The sequence below is a fragment of the Pseudorasbora parva genome, chromosome 22 (genome assembly GCF_024679245.1).
Source record: "Pseudorasbora parva isolate DD20220531a chromosome 22, ASM2467924v1, whole genome shotgun sequence".
Lineage (NCBI taxonomy): Eukaryota > Metazoa > Chordata > Actinopteri > Cypriniformes > Gobionidae > Pseudorasbora > Pseudorasbora parva.
In genome coordinates, this window is record NC_090193.1 from 39,034,734 (window position 1) to 39,057,807 (window position 23,074).

The 23,074-nt window shown below is 39.2% G+C and overlaps 1 protein-coding gene across 1 annotated transcript in view; it reads left to right on the top strand.

Annotated features, from left to right (window-relative positions):
* The first annotated feature begins 2,403 nt into the window (after nt 1-2,403).
* Nucleotides 2,404-23,074, top strand: part of LOC137058900 (CSC1-like protein 2) — a 168,077-nt gene continuing 147,406 nt past the window's right edge. The window contains exon 1 of the mRNA XM_067432403.1: nt 2,404-2,425. The gene's annotated coding sequence lies outside the window, so the exon portion shown is untranslated. The remainder of the gene's footprint in view (nt 2,426-23,074) is intronic.

The window sequence follows — 23,074 nt, forward strand, 5'->3', positions numbered from 1 at the left end:
TATGTGTGTGTCCTTGTTTATATTAGCGGAGATAACCTACATTGTGGGAAGCAGCCAGCGGTCCCCACTTTTCAAAAGGCTTATAAATCACACAGGAGGAGTTTTTTTGAGAAAGTAAAAATGCAGAATGTTTCCTGTGATGGGTAGGTTTAGGGGCAGTGTGTGTGTGTGTGTGTGTGGGGGGGGGGTTTTAGGGGCAGTATCGGGGGATAGAAAATATGCCTTGTATGGTCTAAAAACCATTACGTCTATGGAGAGTCCCCACAAAGATAGAGAACCAGAGGTGTGTGTGTGTGTGTTTATTTATTTATTTTTAATTATAAAAACACAACCAACATATAAAAACCTTGATACAAGGGGCACCAAGTAAAATCTTGCCTAGGGCAGCAAATTGGTCAGGGCCGGCCCTGCTCGGTGCTGAAGAAAACGCTGGAATTTTGTGTCCCGCTCTTGTTTCTGCGTTTGGTGACCTCCGGAGTTTTGACAGAGGACAGCAGCGGGGCCATAAGAGTTTATGGGAGCAGTAAAAAGTGTCCGGATGCAATCTGTCACCTTGACTTTGAATGTGAGAAAGTGTCTATTCAGCATTTAACGCCCCATTGTAAAGACTCTTGTGATGTCTTTCACTTGCACATGCTGACATCTGAGGATGTTGAGAATAAAATAAGATCATTCAGGAATCCTACACTACTTCTACGCACCAGGTTTAACTAAGCTTTTTGTGTTTACAGAAATAAAAGAGGGAAAAAATGGGAGCGCCTGTTCTGTCTGGCATCAGAATGCGATTCCATGAATCACCAGCTCATGGACATTTGTGCTGTTTTTTTTAAATAACATTTACATCTGTTTTTAATTAATGCATTTAATGTACTTAACAAAAGAATTCTGATCAATCTTGAGTTAGTGAAAATTAAATGGTTACACTTTATTTTAAGGTGTCGCAGTTACAGTGTAATTTTGCACTGTAAAAAATGCTGGGTTAATAGCAACCCAAGTTGGATTGAAAATGGACAAACCTAGCAAATGGGTCATTTTAGCCCTGCGATTGGGTTGTTTTAGCCCAGCGATTGGGTTGTTTTAGCCCTGCGATTGGGTCGTTTTAGCCCTGCGATTGGGTTGTTTTAGCCCTGCGATTGGGTTGTTTTAGCCCAGCGATTGGGTCGTTTTAGCCCTGCGATTGGGTTGTTTTAGCCCAGCGATTGGGTTGTTTTAGCCCTGCGATTGGGTTGTTTTAGCCCAGCGATTGGGTTGTTTTAGCCCAGCGATTGGGTTGTTTTAGCCCTGCGATTGGGTCGTTTTAGCCCTACGATTGGGTCATTTTAGCCCTGCGATTGGGTCGTTTTAGCCCTGCGATTGGGTCGTTTTAGCCCTGCGATTGGGTCGTTTTATCCCAGCGATTAATAATAATAATAGATTTAATTTATAACGCACTTTTATTCCGTAGAATCACAAAGTGCTACATGGGAAAATAACAAAAATGAATAAAAACAAGTAAAACAATAAAAACAATCAAAACATAAAAGCCTTTCTGAATAGAAAAGTCTTCAGTTCACTGGGAAAGTGGTTACAAAGCCCAGCGAATAGGTTGTTTTAGCCTAGCGATTGGGTTGTTTTAAGCAAACATTTAACCCAACCGCTGGGCTAAGACAACCCACTCGCTGGGCTTTTCCATTTTCAACCCAGCTTGGTTTGTTTTTAACCCAGCATTTTTAGAGTGTATTTAAGTACTGAGTAATAGTAATTAACTAAATGTATTTACTATAGAGCTAGGATTTGGTTTAAGGTTAGATGTGTGTGATTTTGCATACTTTATAGTTATTACTATAGTAAGTACTTGTGACATATGTTATAATGACACTAAAATAAAGTGTTATCAATAAAATATAGTAGAAAGATGACTATTTTCTCCAAAAATATAAGTTTCTCCAAAATAGGTAGGTATGCTGCAGTCATATTAGTGGCCTGCACTTCCAAACGTGACCAGCAGATGTCAGTGAATTCGATTAGAACTACAAACAAATAAAAAGTTTTAAAAGCTACAAACGAGTACCAGGAGTGATTTAACAATCAGTATTTAACCTGACGAAAATATATTAATTAAACGTTATTCATATTGTATATAATCTGAACCAGCATTGTAACCTTTTGCAAATAACTTTAAACACACGTGGAGAGTCTCCTCTTGAAAGTCCCATGAATGGCAGATCAACATTTCAACTCTGAAACGGTAGGAAATCAAATGAAATTGAATGTGGAGGATTTTAACTCTGACAAGATGATTGACAGGCTGTTTAAACTGTGACAGGAGGCACAAAGCGGCCGCTGCAGGGATGCAATGATTATTTAAAAGGCGCCATTTTACGCTTGCGACGTCTAAGACAAATTTGTTTACATAACGTCTGCTAATTTTACGTCGCTCACTGAGGTAAGTCTTATTTTGTAGTTCACATGGAATTATATTTTATTTATTAAGTCCAGTGTTCAGAATATTTTGTTAAACTTTTTAATGATTAACTGAATACACATGTAAACGTTTAACGTTAGTTGACATGAAATGCATTCATAATATTCTCACACCTTCAACTAGCCTACAAACTTAAATTTGTACTTTTTACTACACTTCTTTTTACTTTTGTTTGATTCAATAATTTCTTACGTAAATTCTATCGTTCTATATAACAAAAAGTTTAAATATAAGCGATTCTAAAATTACTAATAGTGTTTTTGAACCATACTTTAGTAAATATACTACAGTAAATTAACAAAGTGTAGTAAATACTATACAATTTACTGTAGTATCTTTACTGTAGTATGGTTCAAAAACACTTAAGTGTTTACTAAAGTTATTTGACTGTAATTTTACTATAATATACACTATAGTATTTTTTCATGTGGGTGGGGCCAGTGCCGCAGTAGCAAGTGATGCAAGCTTTTTTGATTGTAATTGGGATTGAAATTCTGTTGCAGTGTGCCGCTGGCTTGCACTTGCGTCAGTTACTAACACATAAACACGTTCAGGAATATGTGAGAATGCGCTTCCTACACACACAGCTCATTGCACTTGTGTGTGTGAGCGAGAGTGATATTGCAGTTTATAATATTACACAAGAGAGAAGCGTGCAGTAAAATGCTGCACAATACGACAAGCTGAAATTCAGTTCCTGAAAATATATCGGTACTTGCCGTCCTTGTATCGATACAATATCATAACAAAGATTAAAGCTGCGAGCAGCGATGACGGGCCCAAGCCGGGGGCACCGCCACCCCGGTGGCATCAACTTAACTGTGCGCAGTAGGCCAATAGGCATTTAATATGGGAAAAATAAATAAAGGGACTATGTCAAAGTCATTTGAATTCACCTCATTAACTGCAGCAACTGGTGCTGCTATGACCAGGAACCACAACAGTCACATCTATGAGATCAATTACATTTTATTCATTAATTTTATGTCAGATGATGTCAAATGTCAATTTCAAAATGAGTGCAGAATACTGTCCAAATGCTGATGTTGTATTATCCTTACACTTCTCTTAAAAATAAATTAAGCCAAATCACAGAGACTTCAACAATGATTTTAATATCAGTGTCAGGGAAGAGTAATATGTGTGCATAAAATTTATGGAAGTTTATAATAAACAGCCACTTTTATAAAATCATGTGAAATTAAATTTTTTAATCCATTTGAATTCTATCAATAAATAATTAGTTTAAAGAGGTGTTTTTATTGTTTTTTTTTATTATTTTTCACAATAAAGTGATAGATATTTGTGATAGCCTATGATATGAAAGGGTTAAATTATTAAAAAAACAAGAGACAAGGTGACACACAGAGTGAGAGAGACCCCCTTCACACACACACACACACACACACACACACACACACACACACACACACACACACACACACACACACACACACACACACACACACAGTGATCCTGAGGGGGGGGGGAACTAATTATATAAAACAATATTGTCAATGACCTACAAATAAACTGGTTTTATACATTTATTTTTTTTATTCAAACCCAGAATAATATGTTTAATCCTTTAATGCAGGCCAAAGCACAGCATTGAGAGGTAATTGTTTTAGACAGAAGAGTGGCTCACACACACACACACACACACACACACACACACACACACACACACACACACACACACTCTAGAAATCAGTGACACGTGTCCCCATGAGTCTGTGTGCATTCAGGTTGAAGTCCCCACCAGGCTAGAAAAAAGAACACACACACACACACACACACACACACACACACACACACACACACACACACACACACACACACACACACACACACACACACAAGTAATGCTAAAGTATGCTGCAGGCAACTCTTATCAGTTCAGCCCATCCACCCCCACCCCACCCCCCACCCCCCCACACACACACACACTGTAGAAATCAGTGACACCTGTCCCCATGAGTCTGTGTGCATTCAGGTTGAAGTCCCCACCAGGCTAGAAAAAAGAACACACACACACACACACACACACACACACACACACACACACACACACACACACACACACACACACACACACACACACACACACGAGTAATGCTAAAGTATCCAGCAGGCAACTCTTATCAGTTCAGCCCATCCACCCATTTTTATGCTGTACAAACCATATTCTGTCCTCCTACACTGCTCCTACCCCTAAACCTACCCATCACACAAAACTTTCTGCATTTTCACATTTTCAAAAGAACTCATTCTGTCTGATTTATAAGCTTTTGTACCCATTGGGAAGTCCCCATGAGTCTGTGTGCATTCAGGTTTAAGTCCCCAGCAGGCTAGAAAAGCATTCTCACACACACACAGAGGCAAGGTTTTTTGCTTGAAAACTTATACAATATTGCCCTCTACTGGTCATTTAAGTGAGAGCATAAGTGTTGAAAAAAAAAAAAAAAAAAACTGTGATTATATAGAATAACCAGCAGGTGGGAGTATAGCCTTATTTATGAACCAGGCACTTGTGTGCTTACTTTGTCTTTTTTAGGCTTTTACTAAGGGAACACCGTTTGAGATATCCAATAACCGTTCGCATTTTAGCATCTTCTGTATATTTACTTCATGTTGTCCAAGTTTGGAGGAGATTGAATGAATCGCTTTTGAGGAGAAGGTAAAAACTCAGAGCTCGCTTTCGACTTCTTGTTATCTTCCAACCAAATTATCTGACTTCCTGTTGGTCAGAGCTAATGACTGTAAATTAGAAAGTTGTCCGGCTCAAAATGTACAATATATATACCGAGTTTGGTGAATGTAGATAAAACTAACCCCCCCGCTTTGGACAAAAGATGGCGCTACTGAGCCCCTCTACCACGCCCGTTTCTGAATCTTTGCTTGCATCTTCTGGACAGCATGTCTGATGTGTGTGTTGAGTTTCATGCAATTTCAAGCATGTGAAGAGTCTCAAAAACACCAAAAAAGATTATTAGACTTTGACACGTTGCCATGACAACAGTTTTTCTAGAATCAGGAATCCATTCATATGTCTATATCTGCCATGTTTTGACATAATACTGATGAAGTTTGAAGATAATCGGATGAAAATAAGATGGGGATTTAAAGCAATTTTGAAAGTGACACACTTCCTGCTGCCAGTTGGTGGCGCTATAACTTTGTCTCACAAAAGTCATATCCATGTGATCGTCCTCTTACAACGAACACACAGCTGAAGTTTCATCAAAATGAATTAATGTATGCAAAAGTTATAACTCACTTCCTGTTTCCTTTTTCTCGCCATAAATTCGTCTCTTCGCCACGGCCTAACCCTTTGACATATCAAAAAGTTGCTCGCAATTTGGCATCCTCAGTGTCTTGACTTCATGCTGACCGAGTTTGGTGCTGATCGGGTCAATTTTCTAGGAGGAGTATCGCAAATTCCAGAGCATGCGTTTTCCGAACAACCAATAATAGCTCACTTCCTGTTGGGCTGACGCATAAGTTAGAGCACGAAAGTTATTCGGCCCGATGAGCTCTATATGTGTACCGAGTTTCATATATGTACGTGCAAGTGTGTTTGATTTATAGATCCTGTTTTCAGAGCCCACTTTAGGGGGCGCTGTCAAGCCCCCCTGCCACGCCCGGGTCCCAGCCTCAGCCCGGCCCTGATGGCCGCGCATTCTGATGCGTGTGCAAAGTTTCAAGAGTTTTCGAGCATGGGAAAGGCCCCAAAAATGCCCAAATAGTCGGTAAAAAAAATAATAATTAAAGCTGCGAGCAGCGATGACGGGCCCAAGCCGGTGGCACCGCCACCCCGGTGGCATCAGCTTAACTGTGCACAGCAGGCCAATAGGCATTTAATATGGGAAAAAATAAATAAAGGGACTATGTCAAAGTCAATTGAATTCACCTCATTAACTGCAGCAACTGGTGCTGCTATGACCAGGAACCACAACACTCACATCTCTGAGATCAATTACATTTTATTCATTAATTTTATGTCAGATGATGTCAAATGTCAATTTCAAATGAGTGCAGAATACCGTCCAAATGCTGAAGTTGTATTATCCTTACACTTCTCTTAAAAATAAATTAAGCCAAATCACAGAGACCGCAACAATGATTTTAATATCAGTGTCAGGTAAGAGTAATATGCGTGCATAAAATTTATGGAATTATTTTATCATTAAATAATTAGTTTAAAGAGGTGTCATACGTGATCTTTGCAAACACAGCACATGACCTTCTTTAAAGCCCATGTTATAGAAAACAATTAAAAGTATTGGGACATCACTTTCAATTATGTGCAAATATATTTTTTTGCAGCTCAAAATTTTGTAAGTTCAGAAGACCAGTATTTAATTAAAGATATAATATATGTTTTTGTTTTTTACTTATTTTTCACAATAAAGTGATATATATTTGTGATAGCCTATGATATGAAAGGGTTAAATTATGAAAACACAAGAGAAAAGGTGACACACACACAGAGTGAGAGAGACCCCCTCCACACACACACACACACACACACACACACACACACACACACACACACACACACACACACACACACACACACACACACACACACACACACATAGTGATCCTAAGAGAGGGAGAGGGAGGGGGGAGGGGGAATGACAGACACAAAATCTAAACAGTGAGAGATCATTGTTTTTATTTCACTGTCTGAAAACACTGTTTTGCAATAACAACAATAGTTTTATCTTCAAAACAGTGTTCCCTAGGACATATCCAACCTGGTTACTAAATAAGGCTACACTTCCAACTTCTGGTTATTCTATATGCCGGTAGCTCATTGGTTATCATTTTTGTCCTTAAACATTAATCTTCTCATTTTTAAGTTACACACACCAATTACTTTTTGTTGAAAAAGACAATTAAATGTGTTTTTTCCTTTGTTAGTAATTTTTTTTAAATATTTATATATTTAATAATTATTTGTATTAACACAATTATTTAACTAATTATATAAAACAATATTGTCAATGCCCTACAAATAAACTGGTTTTATACATTTATTTTTTTATTCAAACCCAGAATAATATGTTTTATCCTTTAATGCAGGCCAAAGCACAGCATTGAGAGGTAATCTTTTTAGCGCACACGCACGCACGCACACACACACACACACACACACACACACACACACACACACACACACACACACACACACACACACACTCATGTCTGGTTCACTATCTTTCTGGGGACTCATAGACGTAATGGTTTTTATGCTTTACAAACCATATATTCTGTCCTCCTGCCCCTACCCCTAAACCTTCCCATTTCACAAAACTTTCTGCATTTTTACATTTTCAAAAGAACTCATTCTGTATGATTTATAAGCTTTTGTACCCATTGGGACCTCAATTTAGGCCCCTACAGTGACATGTGTCCCCATGAGTCTGTGTGCATTCAGGTTGAAGTCCCCACCAGGCTAGAACAACACACACACACACACACACACACACACACACACACAGTAGTAATGCTGAAGTATGCTGCAGGCAACTCAAATCAGCTCAGCCCATCCCCCCATCCACAACACCCCCCTTCACCCCCCCACCCCTGCCCCTGCCCCTCACACACACACACACACACACACACACACACACACACTCATGTCTGGTTCACTATCTTTTTCTGGGGACTCACCATAGATGTAATGGTTTTTATGCTGTACAAACCATATATTCTGTCCTCCTACACTGCTCCTACCCCTAAACCTACCCATCACACAACTTTCTGCATTTTCACCTTTTCAAAAGAACTCATTCTGTCTGATTTATAAGCTTTTGTACCCATTGGGAAGTCCCCATGAGTCTGTGTGCATTCAGGTTTAAGTCCCCACCAGGCTAGAAAACCATTCACACACACACACAGAGGTAAGGTTTTTTTGCTTGAAAACTTATACAATATTGCCCTCTACTGGTCATTTAAGTGAGAGCATAAGTGTTGAAAAAAAAAAAAAAAAACACAGTGTGATATAGAAAATAACCAGCAGGTGGGAGTATAGCCTTATTTATGAACCAGGCACTTGTGTTCTTATTTTGTGTTTTTTAGGCTTTTGCTACGGGACCACCGTTTGAGATATCCAATAACCGTTCGCATTTTAGCATCTTCTGTATATTTACTTCATGTTGTCCGAGTTTGGAGGAGATTGAATGAATCGCTTTTGAGGAGAAGGTAAAAACTCAGAGCTCGCTTTGCCACTTCTTGTTATCTTCCAACCAAATTATCTGACTTCCTGTTGGTCAGAGCTAATGACTGTAAATTAGAAAGTTGTCCGGCTCGAAATATACAATATATATACCGAGTTTGGTGAATGTAGATAAAACTAACCCCCCCACTTTGGACAAAAGTGACACACTTCCTGCTGCCAGTTGGTGGCGCTATAACTTTGATTCACAAAAGTCATATCCATGTGATCGGCCTCTTACAACGAACACACAGCTGAAGTTTCATCAAAATGAATTAATGTATGCAAAAGTTATAACACACTTCCTGTTTCCCTTTTCTCGCCATAAATTTGTCTCTTCGCCACGGCCAAACCGTTCGAGGTATCAAAAAGTTGCTTGCAATTTAGCATCCTCAGTGTCTTGACTTCATGCTGACCGAGTTTGGTGCTGATCGGGTGAATCGTCTAGGAGGAGTATTGCAAATTCCAGAGCATGCGTTTTCCGAACAACCCATAATAGCTCACTTCCTGTTGGGCTGACACATAACTTAGAGCACGAAAGTTGTTCGGCCCGATGAACTCTATATGTGTACCGAGTTTCATATGTGTACGTGAAAGTGTGTTTCATTTATAGACCCCGTTTTCAGACCCCGCTTTAGGGGGCGCTGTCGAGCCCCCCTGCCACGCCCGGGTCCCAGCCTCAGCCCGGCCCTGATGGCCGCGCATTCTGATGCGTGTGCAAAGTTTCAAGAGTTTTCGAGCATGGGAAGGGCCCCCAAAATGCCCAAATAGTCGGGTTAAAATAATAATAATAATTAAAGCTGCGAGCAGCGATGACGGGCCCAAGCCGGGAGCACCGTCACCCCGGTGGCATCAGCTTTACTGTGCACAGCAGGCCAATAGGCATTTAATATGGGAAAAAATAAATAAAAGGACTATGTCAAAGTCATTTGAATTCACCTCATTAACTGCAGCAACTGGTGCTGCTATGACCAGGAACCACAACACTCACATCTGAGATCAATTACATTTTATTCATTAATTTTATGTCAGATGATTTCAAATGAGTGCAGAATACTGTCCAAATGCTGAAGTTGTATTATCCTTACACTTCTCTTAAAAATAAATTAAGCCAAATCACAGAGACCGCAACAATGATTTTAATATCAGTGTCAGGTAAGAGTAATATGCGTGCATATAATTTATAGAAGTTTATTTTAAACAGCCACTTTTATAAGATCATGTGAAATTATATTTTTTTTATCCATTTGAATTTTATCAATAAATAATTAGTTTAAAGAGGTGTCATACGTGATCTTTGCAAACACATCACATGACCTTCTTTAAAGCCCGTGTTATAGAAAACAATTAAAAGTATTGGGACATCACTTTCAATTATGTGCAAATATATTTTTTGCAGCTCAAAATTTTGTAAGTTCAGAAGACCAGTATTTAATTAAAGATATAATATATGTTTTTGTTTTTTACTTATTTTTCACAATAAAGTGATAGATATTTGTGATAGCCTATGATATGAAAGGGTTAAATTATGAAAACACAAGAGAAAAGGTGACACACACACACAGAGTGAGAGAGACCCCCTCCACACACACACACACACACACACACCCACACACACATAGTGATCCTAAGAGAGGGAGAGTGAGGGGGGAGGGGAATGACAGACACAAAATCTAAACAGTGAGAGAACATTGTTTTTATTTCACTGTCTGAAAACACTGTTTTCCAATAACAACAATAGTTTTATCTTCAAAACAGTGTTCCCTAGGACATATCCAACCTGGTTACTCAATAAGGCTACACTTCCACCTTCTGGTTATTCTATATACCGGTAGCTCATTGGTTATCATTTTTGTCCTTAAACATTAATCTTCTCATTTTTAAGTTACACACACCAATTACTTTTTGTTGAAAAAGACAATTAAATGTGTTTTTGCCTTTGTTAGTAATTTTTTTTATTTATATTTATGTTTTATTAATAATTATTTGTATTAACACAATTATTTAACTAATTATATAAAACAATATTGTCAATGCCCTACAAATAAACTGGTTTTATACATTTATTTTTTTATTCAAACCCAGAATAATATGTTTTATCCTTTAAAGGGTTACTTCAGCGATTAGCATATGGCTTTGTATCAGTAGAAACCCTGGAGAATATTCAAATTATTGTGCTTTCCCCCCTCATATCTCCCTGAGACAAGAGATTTATGCATTTTATTTCTGGAAAAATTCCTCCTATGATGCAAAATGACGATTTTTGCATCATAGGAGGAATGTGTGCCCAGAGGCTAAAGACTACAGCCAGCAGAGGGAGCCATTTCCTCATGTTTTGAACTCGCGCATGGGGGATGGAGATAACACTCAGCTGGCAGGGAGAGCTCAGCTTGCAGACAGGATCATTTAAACAGAGCTATGTTGAGCAATGTAAGTCTTCTAACTTCTCAAATTCATTTCTATGAAAGTTAAGCTTGCAAAGGCATGAACTGAAACGCGTGCCAGACTGAACTCCTGTGTGAATGTATGCCGCGAATGTAGTCGCGATTACCTCAGCTCTCATCACTCGTGCAGTTAGTGCTCAGTGCTGTGATACTCGCGCAGTGACTCACTCATTATATTGAACAGACACGTTCAGTTTTTAATTGTAGTGTCTTCTCTAACTCAGTCACAGTAATGAAGTTAGTGGTGTTGGGAATGGCCTCACAGGGCAGCGAAGCATTCTGGGAATTGTAGTCTTTCATCCCCATGGGACAAAAACACATTTTCTGTCTTTTCTCAGTCTAGAAGACACCAAATTCAAAAATAATTTCACATTTCTACTGCATTGATGACCCAGTTTAAATACAGATTCATCTTCCCAGCGCTGAAGTACCCCTTTAATGCAGGCCAAAGCACAGCATTGAGAGGTAATCTTTTTAGACAGAAGATTGGCTCACACACACACACACACACACACACACACACACACACACACACACACACACACACACACACACACACACACACACACACACTCATGTCTGGTTCACTATCTTTCTGGGGACTCATAGACGTAATGGTTTTTATGCTGTATAAACCATATATTCTGTCCTCCTGCCCCTACCCCTAAACATACCCATCACAAAACTTTCTGCATTTTTACATTTTCAAAAGAACTCATTCTGTATGATTTATAAGCTTTTGTACCCATTGGGACCTCAATTTAGGCCCCTACAGTGACGTGTCCCCATGAGTCTGTGTGCATTCAGGTTGAAGTCCCCACCAGGCTAGAACAACACACACACACACACACACACACACACACACACACACACACACACACACACACACACACACACACACACACACACACACACACACACACACACACACACACACGTAATGCTGAAGTATGCTGCAGGCAACTCAAATCAGCTCAGCCCATCCCCCCATCCACAACACCCCCCTTCACCCCCCACCCCTCACACACACACACACACACACACACACTCATGTCTGGTTCACTATCTTTTTCTGGGGACTCACCATAGATGTAATGGTTTTTATGCTGTACAAACCATATATTCTGTCCTTCTACACTGCTCCTGCCCCAAAACCTTCCCATCACACAAAACTTTCTGCATTTTCACCTTTTCAAAAGAACTCATTCTGTTTGATTTATAAGCTTTTGTACCCATTGGGAAGTCCCCATGAGTCTGTGTGCATTCAGGTTTAAGTCCCCACCAGGCTAGAAAACCATTCACACACACACACACAGAGGTAAGTTTTTTTTGCTTGAAAACTTATACAATATTGCCCTCTACTGGTCATTTAAGGGAGAGCATAAGTGTTGGAAAAAAAAAAAAAAAAAAAAAAACAGTGTGATATAGAGAATAACCAGCAGGTGGGAGTATAGCCTTATTTATGAACCAGGCACTTGTGTTCTTATTTTGTGTTTTTTAGGCTTTTGCTACGGGAAAACCGTTTGAGATATCCAATAACCGTTCGCATTTTAGCATCTTCTGTATATTTACTTTATGTTGTCCGAGTTTGGAGGAGATTGAATGAATCGCTTTTGAGGAGAAGGTAAAAACTCAGAGCTCGCTTTGCCACTTCTTGTTATCTTCCAACCAAATTATCTGACTTCCTGTTGGTCAGAGCTAATGACTGTAAATTAGAAAGTTGTCCGGCTCGAAATGTACAATATATATACTGAGTTTGGTGAATGTAGATAAAACTAACCCCCCCACTTTGGACAAAAGTGACACACTTCCTGCTGCCAGTTGGTGGCGCTATAACTTTGACTCACAAAAGTCATATCCATGTGATCGGCCTCTTACAACGAACACACAGCTGAAGTTTCATCAAAATGAATTAATGTATGCAAAAGTTATAACACACTTCCTGTTTCCCTTTTCTCGCCATAAATTTGTCTCTTCGCCACGGCCAAACCATTTGAGATATCAAAAAGTTGCTCGCAATTTAGCATTCTCAGTGTCTTGACTTCATGCTGACTGAGTTTGGTGCTGATCGGGTGAATCGTCTAGGAGGAGTATCGCAAATTCCAGAGCATGCGTTTTCCGAACAACCCATAATAGCTCACTTCCTGTTGGGCAAAGCTTGTGACTATGAGTGCGGAAGTTGTTCGGCCTGATGAGATCTATAAGTGTACCGAGTTTCATACATGTACGTGCAAGTGTGTTTAATATATAGACCCAGTTTATCAAGGGGGCGCTGTTGAGCCCCCCTGCCACGCCCGGGTCAAAGGCCTCTGCCCGACCCTGTTGGCCGCGCATTCCGATGCGTGTGCAAAGTTTCAAGAGTTTTCGAGCATGGGAAGGGCCCCAAAAATGCCCAAAAGGCGAAAAGATAATAATAATAATAATAATTAAAGCTGCGAGCAGCGATGGGCGGGCCCAAGCCGGTGGCACCGCCACCCCGGTGGCATCAGCTTAACTGTGCACAGCAGGCCAATAGGCATTTAATATGGGAAAAAATAAATAAAGGGACTATGTCAAAGTCATTTGAATTCACCTCATTAACTGCAGCAACTGGTGCTGCTATGACCAGGAACCACAACAGTCACATCTATGAGATCAATTACATTTTATTCATTAATTTTATGTCAGATGACGTCAAATGTCAATTTCAAAATGAGTGCAGAATACTGTCCAAATGCTGAAGTTGTATTATCCTTACACTTCTCTTAAAAATAAATTAAGCCAAATCACAGAGACCGCAACAATGATTTTAATATCAGTGTCAGGTAAGAGTAATATGCGTGCATATAATTTATGGAAGTTTATTATAAACAGCCACTTTTATAAGATCCTGTGAAATTATTTTTTTATCCATTTGAATTCTATCAATAAATAATTAGTTTAAAGAGGTGTCATACGTGATCTTTGCAAACACAGCACATGACCTTCTTTAAAGCCCATGTTATAGAAAACAATTAAAAGTATTAGGAAATCACTTTCAATTATGTGCAAATGTATTTTTTTGCAGCTCAAAATTTTGTAAGTTCAGAAGACCAGTATTTAATTAAAGAAATAATATATGTTTTAGTTTTTTACTTATTTTTCACAATAAAGTTATAGATATTTGTGATAGCCTATGATATGAAATTGTTAAATTATTAAAAAACAAGGTGACACACACACAGAGTGAGAGAGACCCCCTCCACACACACACACACACACACACACACACACACACACACACACACACACACACACACACACACACACACACATTTATTTATATATTCACAATATTTATTTTTTTATTCAAACCCAGTATAATATGTTTAATCCTTTAATGCAGGCCAAAGCACAGCATTGAGAGGTAATCGTTTTAGACAGAAGAGTGGCTCACACACACACACACACACACACACACACACACACACTGTAGAAATCAGTGACACGTGTCCCCATGAGTCTGTGTGCATTCAGGTTGAAGTCCCCACCAGGCTAGAAAAAATAACACACACACACACACACACACACACACACACACACACACACACACACACACACACACACACACACACACACACACACACACACACACACACACACACACACACACACACACACACACAGTAATGCTGAAGTATGCTGCAGGCAACCCTTATCAGCTCAGCCCATCTACCACCCCCCCCCCATCCCAACACACACACACACACACACACACACACACACACACACACACACACACACTCATGTCTGGTTCACTATCTTTTTGGGGACTCAGCATAGACGTAATGGTTTTTATGCTGTACAAACCATATATTCTGTCCTCCTACACTGCTCCTGCCCATCACAGGAAACTCTGCATTTTCACATTTTCAAAGTAACTCATTCTGTATGATTTATAAGCTTTTGTACCCATTGGGAAGTCCCTATGAGTCTGTGTGCATTCAGGTTTAAGTCCCCACCAGGCTAGAAAACCATTCACACACACAGAGGCAAGGTTTTTTGCTTGAAAACGTATACAATATTGCCCTCTACTGGTCCTTTAAGGGAGAGCATAAGTGTTGAGAGAAAAACAAAAACAAAAACAAAAAAACCAGTGTGATATAAAGAATAACCAGCAGGTGGGAGTATAGCCTTATTTATGAACCAGTTACTTGTGTCTCTCTTTTGTATTTTTTAGGCTTTTGCTAAGGGAGCACCGTTTGAGATATCCAATAACCGTTCACATTTTAGCATCTTCTGTATATTTACTTCATGTTGTCCGAGTTTGGAGGAGATTGAATGAATCGCTTTTGAGGAGAAGGTAAAAACTCAGAGCCCGCTTTCCACTTTGTGTTATCTTCCAACCAAATTATCTGACTTCCTGTTGGTCAGAGCTAATGACTGTAAATTAGAAAGTTGTCCGGCTCGAAAAGTACAATATATATACAGAGTTTGGTGACTGCAGATAAAACTATCCCCCCACTTTGGACAAAAGTGACACTTCCTGCTGCCAGTTGGTGGCGCTATAACTTTGACTCACAAAAGTCATATCCATGTGATCGGCCTTTTACAACGAACACACAGCTGAAGTTTCATCAAGATGAATTAATGTATGCAAAAGTTATAACACACTTCCTGTTTCCCTTTTCTCGCCATAAATTTGTCTCTTCGCCACGGCCAAACCGTTTGAGATATCAAAAAGTTGCTCGCAATTTAGCATCCTCAGTGTCTTGACTTCATGCTGACCGAGTTTGGTGCTGATCGGGTGAATCGTCTAGGAGGAGTATCGCAAATTCCAGAGCATGCGTTTTCCGAACAACCCATAATAGCTCACTTCCTGTTGGGCTGACGCATAACTTAGAGCACGAAAGTTGTTCGGCCCGATGAGCTCTATATGTGTACCGAGTTTCATATATCTACATGCAAGTGTGTTTGATTTATAGACCACGTTTTCAGACCCCACTTTAGGGGGCGCTGTCGAGCCCCCCTGCCACGCCCGGGTCCCAGCCTCAGCCCGGCCCTGATGGCCGCGCATTCTGATGCGTGTGCAAAGTTTCAAGAGTTTTCGAGCATGGGAAGCGCCTCGAAAATGCCCAAATAGTCGGGTTAAAATAATAATAATAATAATAATTAAAGCTGCGAGCAGCGATGACGGGCCCAAGCTGGGGGCACCGCCACCCCGGTGGCATCAGCTTAACTGTGCACAGCAGGCCAATAGGCATTTAATATGGGAAAAAATAAATAAAGGGACTATGTCAAAGTCATTTTAATTCACCTCATTAACTGCAGCAACTGGTGCTGCTATGATCAGGAACCACAACACTCACATCTATGAGATCAATTACATTTTATTCTTTAATTTTATGTCAGATGACGTCAAATGTCAATTTCAAAATGAGTGCAGAATACTGTCCAAATGCTGAAGTTGTATTATCCTTACACTTCTCTTAAAAATAAATTAAGCCAAATCACAGAGACCGCAACAAAACAGCCACTTTTATAAGATCATGTGAAATTTAATTTTTTAATCCATTTGAATTCTATCAATAAATAATTAGTTTAAAGAGGTGTCATACATGATCTTTGCAAACACAGCACATGACCTTCTTTAAAGCCAATGTTAAAGAAAACAATTAAAAGTATTAGGATATCACTTTCAATTATGTGCAAATGTATTTTTATATATATATAAGACCAGTATTTTATATATATATATATATATATATATATATATATATATATATATATATATATATATATATATATAATACATTTTTTTAAACTTATTTTTCACAATAAAGTGATAGATATTGCTGATAGCAATTATGATATGAAAGGGTTAAATTATGAAAAAACAAGAGACAAGGCGACACACACAGAGTGAGAGAGACCCCCTCCACACACACACACACACACACACACACACACACACACACACACACACACACACACACACACACACACACACACACACACACACACACACACACACACACACACACACACACACACACACACACACAGAGTGAGAGAGACTCCCTCCACACACACACACACACACACACACACACACACACACACACACACACACACACACACACACAGAGTGATCCTGAGAGAGGGAGGGGGAAGGAGCAATAACAACAATAGTTTTATCTTCAAAACAGTGTTCTCTAGGACATATCCAACCTGGTTACTGAATAAAGCTACACTTCCACCTTCTGGTTATTCTATATTTAGTTATTCTATATTTATATTTAAACAAAAGGCATTAATCTACTTTTTTTTAAGACAATTAAATGTGTTTTTTTCTTTTGTTAGTAATGTTTTTTTATATTTATATTTTTTTATTAATAATTATTTGTATTAACACAATTATTTAACTAATTATATAAAACAATATTGTCAATGCCCTACAAATAAACTCGTTTTAAACATTGATTTTTTTATTCAAACCCAGAATAAAATGTTTTATCCTTTAATGCAGGCCAAAGCACAGCATTGAGAGGTAATCTTTTTAGACAGAAGAGTGGCTGACACACACACACACACACACACACACACACACACACACACACACACACACACACACACACACACACACACACACACACACACACACACACACACACACACACACTGTAGAAATCAGTGACACGTGTCCCCATGAGTCTGTGTGCATTCAGGTTGAAGTCCCCACCAGGCTAGCAAAAAGAACACACACACAGTAGTAATGCTGAAGTATGCTGCAGGCAACTCTTATCAGTTAAGCCCATCCACCATCCCCCATCCACAACACACACACCCACCCACAAACACACACACATACACACACAGTCAGGTCTGGTTCACTATCTTTCTGGGGACTCATAGACGTAATGGTTTTTATGCTGTACAAACCATATTCTGTCATCCTACACTGCCCCTGCCCCAAAACCTACCCATCACACAAAACTTGATTTATTAGCTTTTGTACCCATTGGGAAGTCCCCATGAGTCTGTGTGCATTCAGGTTTAAGTCCCCACCAGCCTAGAAAACCATTGTCACACACACACAGAGGCAAGGTTTTTTTGCTTGAAATCTTATACAATATTGCCCTCTACTGGTCATTTAAGTGAGAGCATAACTGTTGAAAAAAAAACAAAAAAACCAACAGTGTGATATATAGAATAACCAGCAGGTGGGAGTATAGCCTTATTTATGAACCAGGCACGTGTGTCCCTATTTTGTGTTTTTTAGGCTTTTGCTAAGGGAACACCGTTTGAGATATCCAATAACCGTTCGCATTTTAGCATCTTCTGTATATTTACTTCATGTTGTCCGAGTTTGGAGGAGATTGAATGAATCGCTTTTGAGGAGAAGGTAAAAACTCAGAGCTCGCTTTCGACTTCTTGTTATCTTCCAACCAAATTATCTGACTTCCTGTTGGTCAGAGCTAATGACTGTAAATTAGAAAGTTATCCGGCTCGAAATGTACAATATATATACCGAGTTTGGTGAATGTAGATAAAACTAACCCCCCGCTTTGGACAAAAGATGGCGCTACTGAGCCCCTCTACCACGCCCGTTTCTGAATCTTTGCTTGCATCTTCTGGACAGCATGTCTGATGTGTGTGTTGAGTTTCATGCAATTTCAAGCATGTGAAGAGTCTCAAAAACACCAAAAAAGATTATTAGACTTTGACACGTTGCCATGACAACAGTTTTTCTAGAATCAGGAATCCATTCATATGTCTATATCTGCTATGTTTTGACATAATACTGATGAAGTTTGAAGTAAATCGGGTGAAAATAAGATGGGGATTTAAAGCAATTTTGAAAGTGACACACTTCCTGCTGCCAGTTGGTGGCGCTATAACTTTGTCTCACAAAAGTCATATCCATGTGATCGTCCTCTTACAACGAACACACAGCTGAAGTTTCATCAAAATGAATTAATGTATGCAAAAGTTATAACTCACTTCCTGTTTCCTTTTTCTCGCCATAAATTTGTCTCTTCGCCACGGCCAAACCGTTTGAGATATCAAAAAGTTGCTCGCAATTTGGCATCCTCAGTGTCTTGACTTCAGGCTGACCGAGTTTGGTGCTGATCGGGTCAATTTTCTAGGAGGAGTATCGCAAATTTCAGAGCATGCGTTTTCCGAACAACTCATAATAGCTCACTTCCTGTTGGGCTGACGCATAAGTTAGAGCACGAAAGTTGTTCGGCCCGATGAGCACTATATGTGTACCGAGTTTCATATATGTACGTGCAAGTGTGTTTGATTTATAGACCCCGTTTTCAGAGCCCACTTTAGGGGGCGCTGTCGAGCCCCCCTGCCACGCCCGGGTACCAGCCTCAGCCCGGCCCTGATGGCCGCGCATTCTGATGCGTGTGCAAAGTTTCAAGAGTTTTCGAGCATGGGAAAGGCCCCAAAAATGCCCAAATAGTCGGTAAAAAAAATAATAATAAATAATAATTAAAGCTGCGAGCAGCGATGACGGGCCCAAGCCGGTGGCACCGCCACCCCGGTGGCATCAGCTTAACTGTGCACAGCAGGCCAATAGGCATTTAATATGGGAAAAAATAAATAAAGGGACTATGTCAAAGTCATTTGAATTCACCTCATTAACTGCAGCAACTGGTGCCGCTATGACCAGGAACCACAACACTCACATCTATGAGATAAAATTACATTTTATTCATTAATTTTATGTCAGATGACGTCAAATGTCAATTTCAAAATGAGTGCAGAATACTGTCCAAATGCTGAAGTTGTATTATCCTTAGCCTTCTCTTAAAAATAAATTAAGCCAAATCACAGAGACCGCAACAATGATTTTAATATCAGTGTCAGGTAAGAGTAATATCCGTGCATATAATTTATGGAAGTTTATTATAAACAGCCACTTTTATAAGATCATGTGAAAAAAATTTTTTTATCCATTTGAATTCTATCAATAAATAATTAGTTTAAAGAGGTGTCATATGTGATCTTTGCAAACACAGCACATGACCTTCTTTAAAGCCCATGTTATAGAAAAGTATTTAGGATATCACTTTCAATTATGTGCAAATGTATTTTTTGCAGCTCAAAATTTTGTAAGTTCACAAGACCAGTATTTAATTAAAGATATCAATCAATCAATAATCAATAATTTATTTATATAGCGCCTTACAGCAGCCAAAAGGTGCACAAGGCGCTTTCCAGAACAAACATCAAACAACAACATAAAGACAAATACAAACAAACAAGAACAAGACTAAAAGTCAAAAGCTTGATTAAAAAAGTGTGTTTTCAGATGTGCTTTGAAAATACTCAGCACCGTGATGTTTCGAAGGTGCACAGGGAGTGCATTCCACAACTTAGGTCCTAGAACACTAAATGATCGGCCTCCAAACTTTTTATACCTGTATGTTGTGGTAACCAGAGAAATTTGATCAGAGGAACGGAGTGTCCTGGCTGGCTGATATATTTTTACTAGTTCAGTGAGGTATACTGGGGCCAAACCATGGATGGCCTTAAACACAAACAATAGGATTTTATACTCCACCCTAAACTGCACTGGGAGCCAGTGAAGCGAGCGGAGGACAGGGGTGATGTGTGACCGTTTAGATGTGTTAGAGAGAAGACGTGCGGCAGCGTTTTGTACTAGTTGGAGGCGACTGATAAGAGATGTATTTAGTCCAGTGTAGAGGGCATTACAGTAGTCGATCCTCGAGCTGATGAAGGCATGAATTGCTTTTTCAAGGTCGGCTCTGGACAAAAAATATTTGACCTTACTAAGAAGTCTTAGCTGGTAAAAACTTGCCTTCACTACTGCACCAATCTGTTTATCATACAGCATGTTTTTGTCCAAAATAACGCCCAGGTTACGTACAGACGGAGCAAACTGAGGTGTCGTAGGTCCAAAGGTAAAAGCACTGCTGGATGAATCCGGGCTGAACAGGATGTACTCAGTCTTTTCTTCATTTAAATGAAGGAAATTCTGGGAAAGCCACTGTTTGATGTCCTGAAGACAATTATAGAGAGGATCCAGTGCCGACCGATTACTCAGTATCACAGGAAGGTAGATCTGGAGGTCGTCGGCATAGAAATGAAAATGAACGTTGTGTCTGGAGATGAGTTGACCAAGTGGCAGAATGTAGAGAGAAAACAGAATAGGACCGAGAATGGAACCCTGTGGTACTCCAGATGACATAGGGGCAGCTGAGGAGGAAAAGTCATTGAGCATTACTGAAAAGGTTCTATTAGTGAGGTATGAGGTGAACCAATTCAGCACCACTTTCTGCAGACCAGCAACATGTTGAAGACGAGAAATGAGAATTGTATGATCCACAGTGTCAAATGCAGCGGTAAGGTCCAGTAAAACTAGAACCATAGAGTTTTTTCTATCAAGTGCTTCAAGAATGTCATTATGCACCCTCAGTAACGCAGATTCAGTACTATGTCTGGTCCTGAAACCAGATTGGAACGTATCCCCAATGCCTAACATATAATATATGTTTTTGTTTTACTTATTTTTCAAAATAAAGTGATAGATATTTGTGATAGCCTATGATATGAAAGGGTTAAATTATGAAAAAACAAGAGACAAGGTGACACACACCAGAGGTGTCAAGTAACGAAGTACAAATACTTCGTTACCTTACTTAAGTAGAAATTTTTGGTATCTATACTTTACTGGAGTAATTATTTTTCTGCCTACTTTTTACTTCTACTCCTTACATTTTCAAGCAATTATCTGTACTTTCTACTCCTTACTTTTTAAAAATAGCCTCGTTACTCCTCTTTCATTTCATCTTGTTTAAAAAAAAAAAAACTATGCAGATAAATCGCGTCATCCGGATAGTGTGAATATGATTGTGGTTGGATGAGAAGTGTAAACATATACCATTCCAACACCCTATTGGTTACATCGCGCCTGCACATGACTCAAAGCACAAATCACACACGGTGTTGCCAGATTGGGCGGGTTCCAGCGCACGAGCACGCACTTTCAGTCAATCAGCGATCAGCAGGCAGAAGCGCTCATTCATGACAGCCAGGTTTTTAGCGCGATAACTCGTTGTAGATGTATAATCAAGTGATTGCTATGCTAAAGTGGCATACATACAGTATATATATATATATATATATATATATATATATATATATATATATATATATATATATATATATATATATATATATATATATATATACACAAGCCGTTTCTACAGAGTGGTAACGTTAGAGTGAACCAACTCTCAAACGTGGATTACACCTGTGACTCGAAGACTATAATCATGATCCTGTCCATCATAATACACACTCAGGACATCTGCAACTAGCAACCCCAACAGCTTCCGAAAGAGGTTTGAATCAATGATGAATCAGTTTTGACTGGGATAAGTGCGTGTTCTATGAACTTCACAAGGGTACTGTAGTTTTGTCAGAGCAAAGCTAAACGCATTGTTGTTATTTTTTTGTCGGCGGATTATTGTACAGTATATCAATGAATTACGCATTTTGGCAGTGGTGTGTTTTAATGTGAAATGCCTGTTAATTATGTGCTTTTTCCGATATCTTATATTGGGCACTGTTTGCACTTAAAGTGGCTTCTTCAATAAAATATCATCACATTATTTTGCCAGTTTTGGTGACCTTAGTTTGATCCCTGCACAGGCCCTGCACAATCCTTCTTATGACACACTCCTGCAGTCATCAAAATAGTTCAGCTTTGTTTGTAATGTCCAATAGTTATATTTCGTTTAGTTTCTTTAATAAAGTTAATTTAGAAAAATGTTTGGATAATTTGTTTGTTATTATCCAAATATAATTATGTAGTTTGTTAATTTTTTTTAAAGTGACAACCAAGCAGTCAGCGGCCGACAGTGGGTATGAGGTTAGGGGTGTAAAAGTCAGGGCCCGTAGGGCTCTAAATCGTCGACTCAATCTGGCAACACTGATCACACA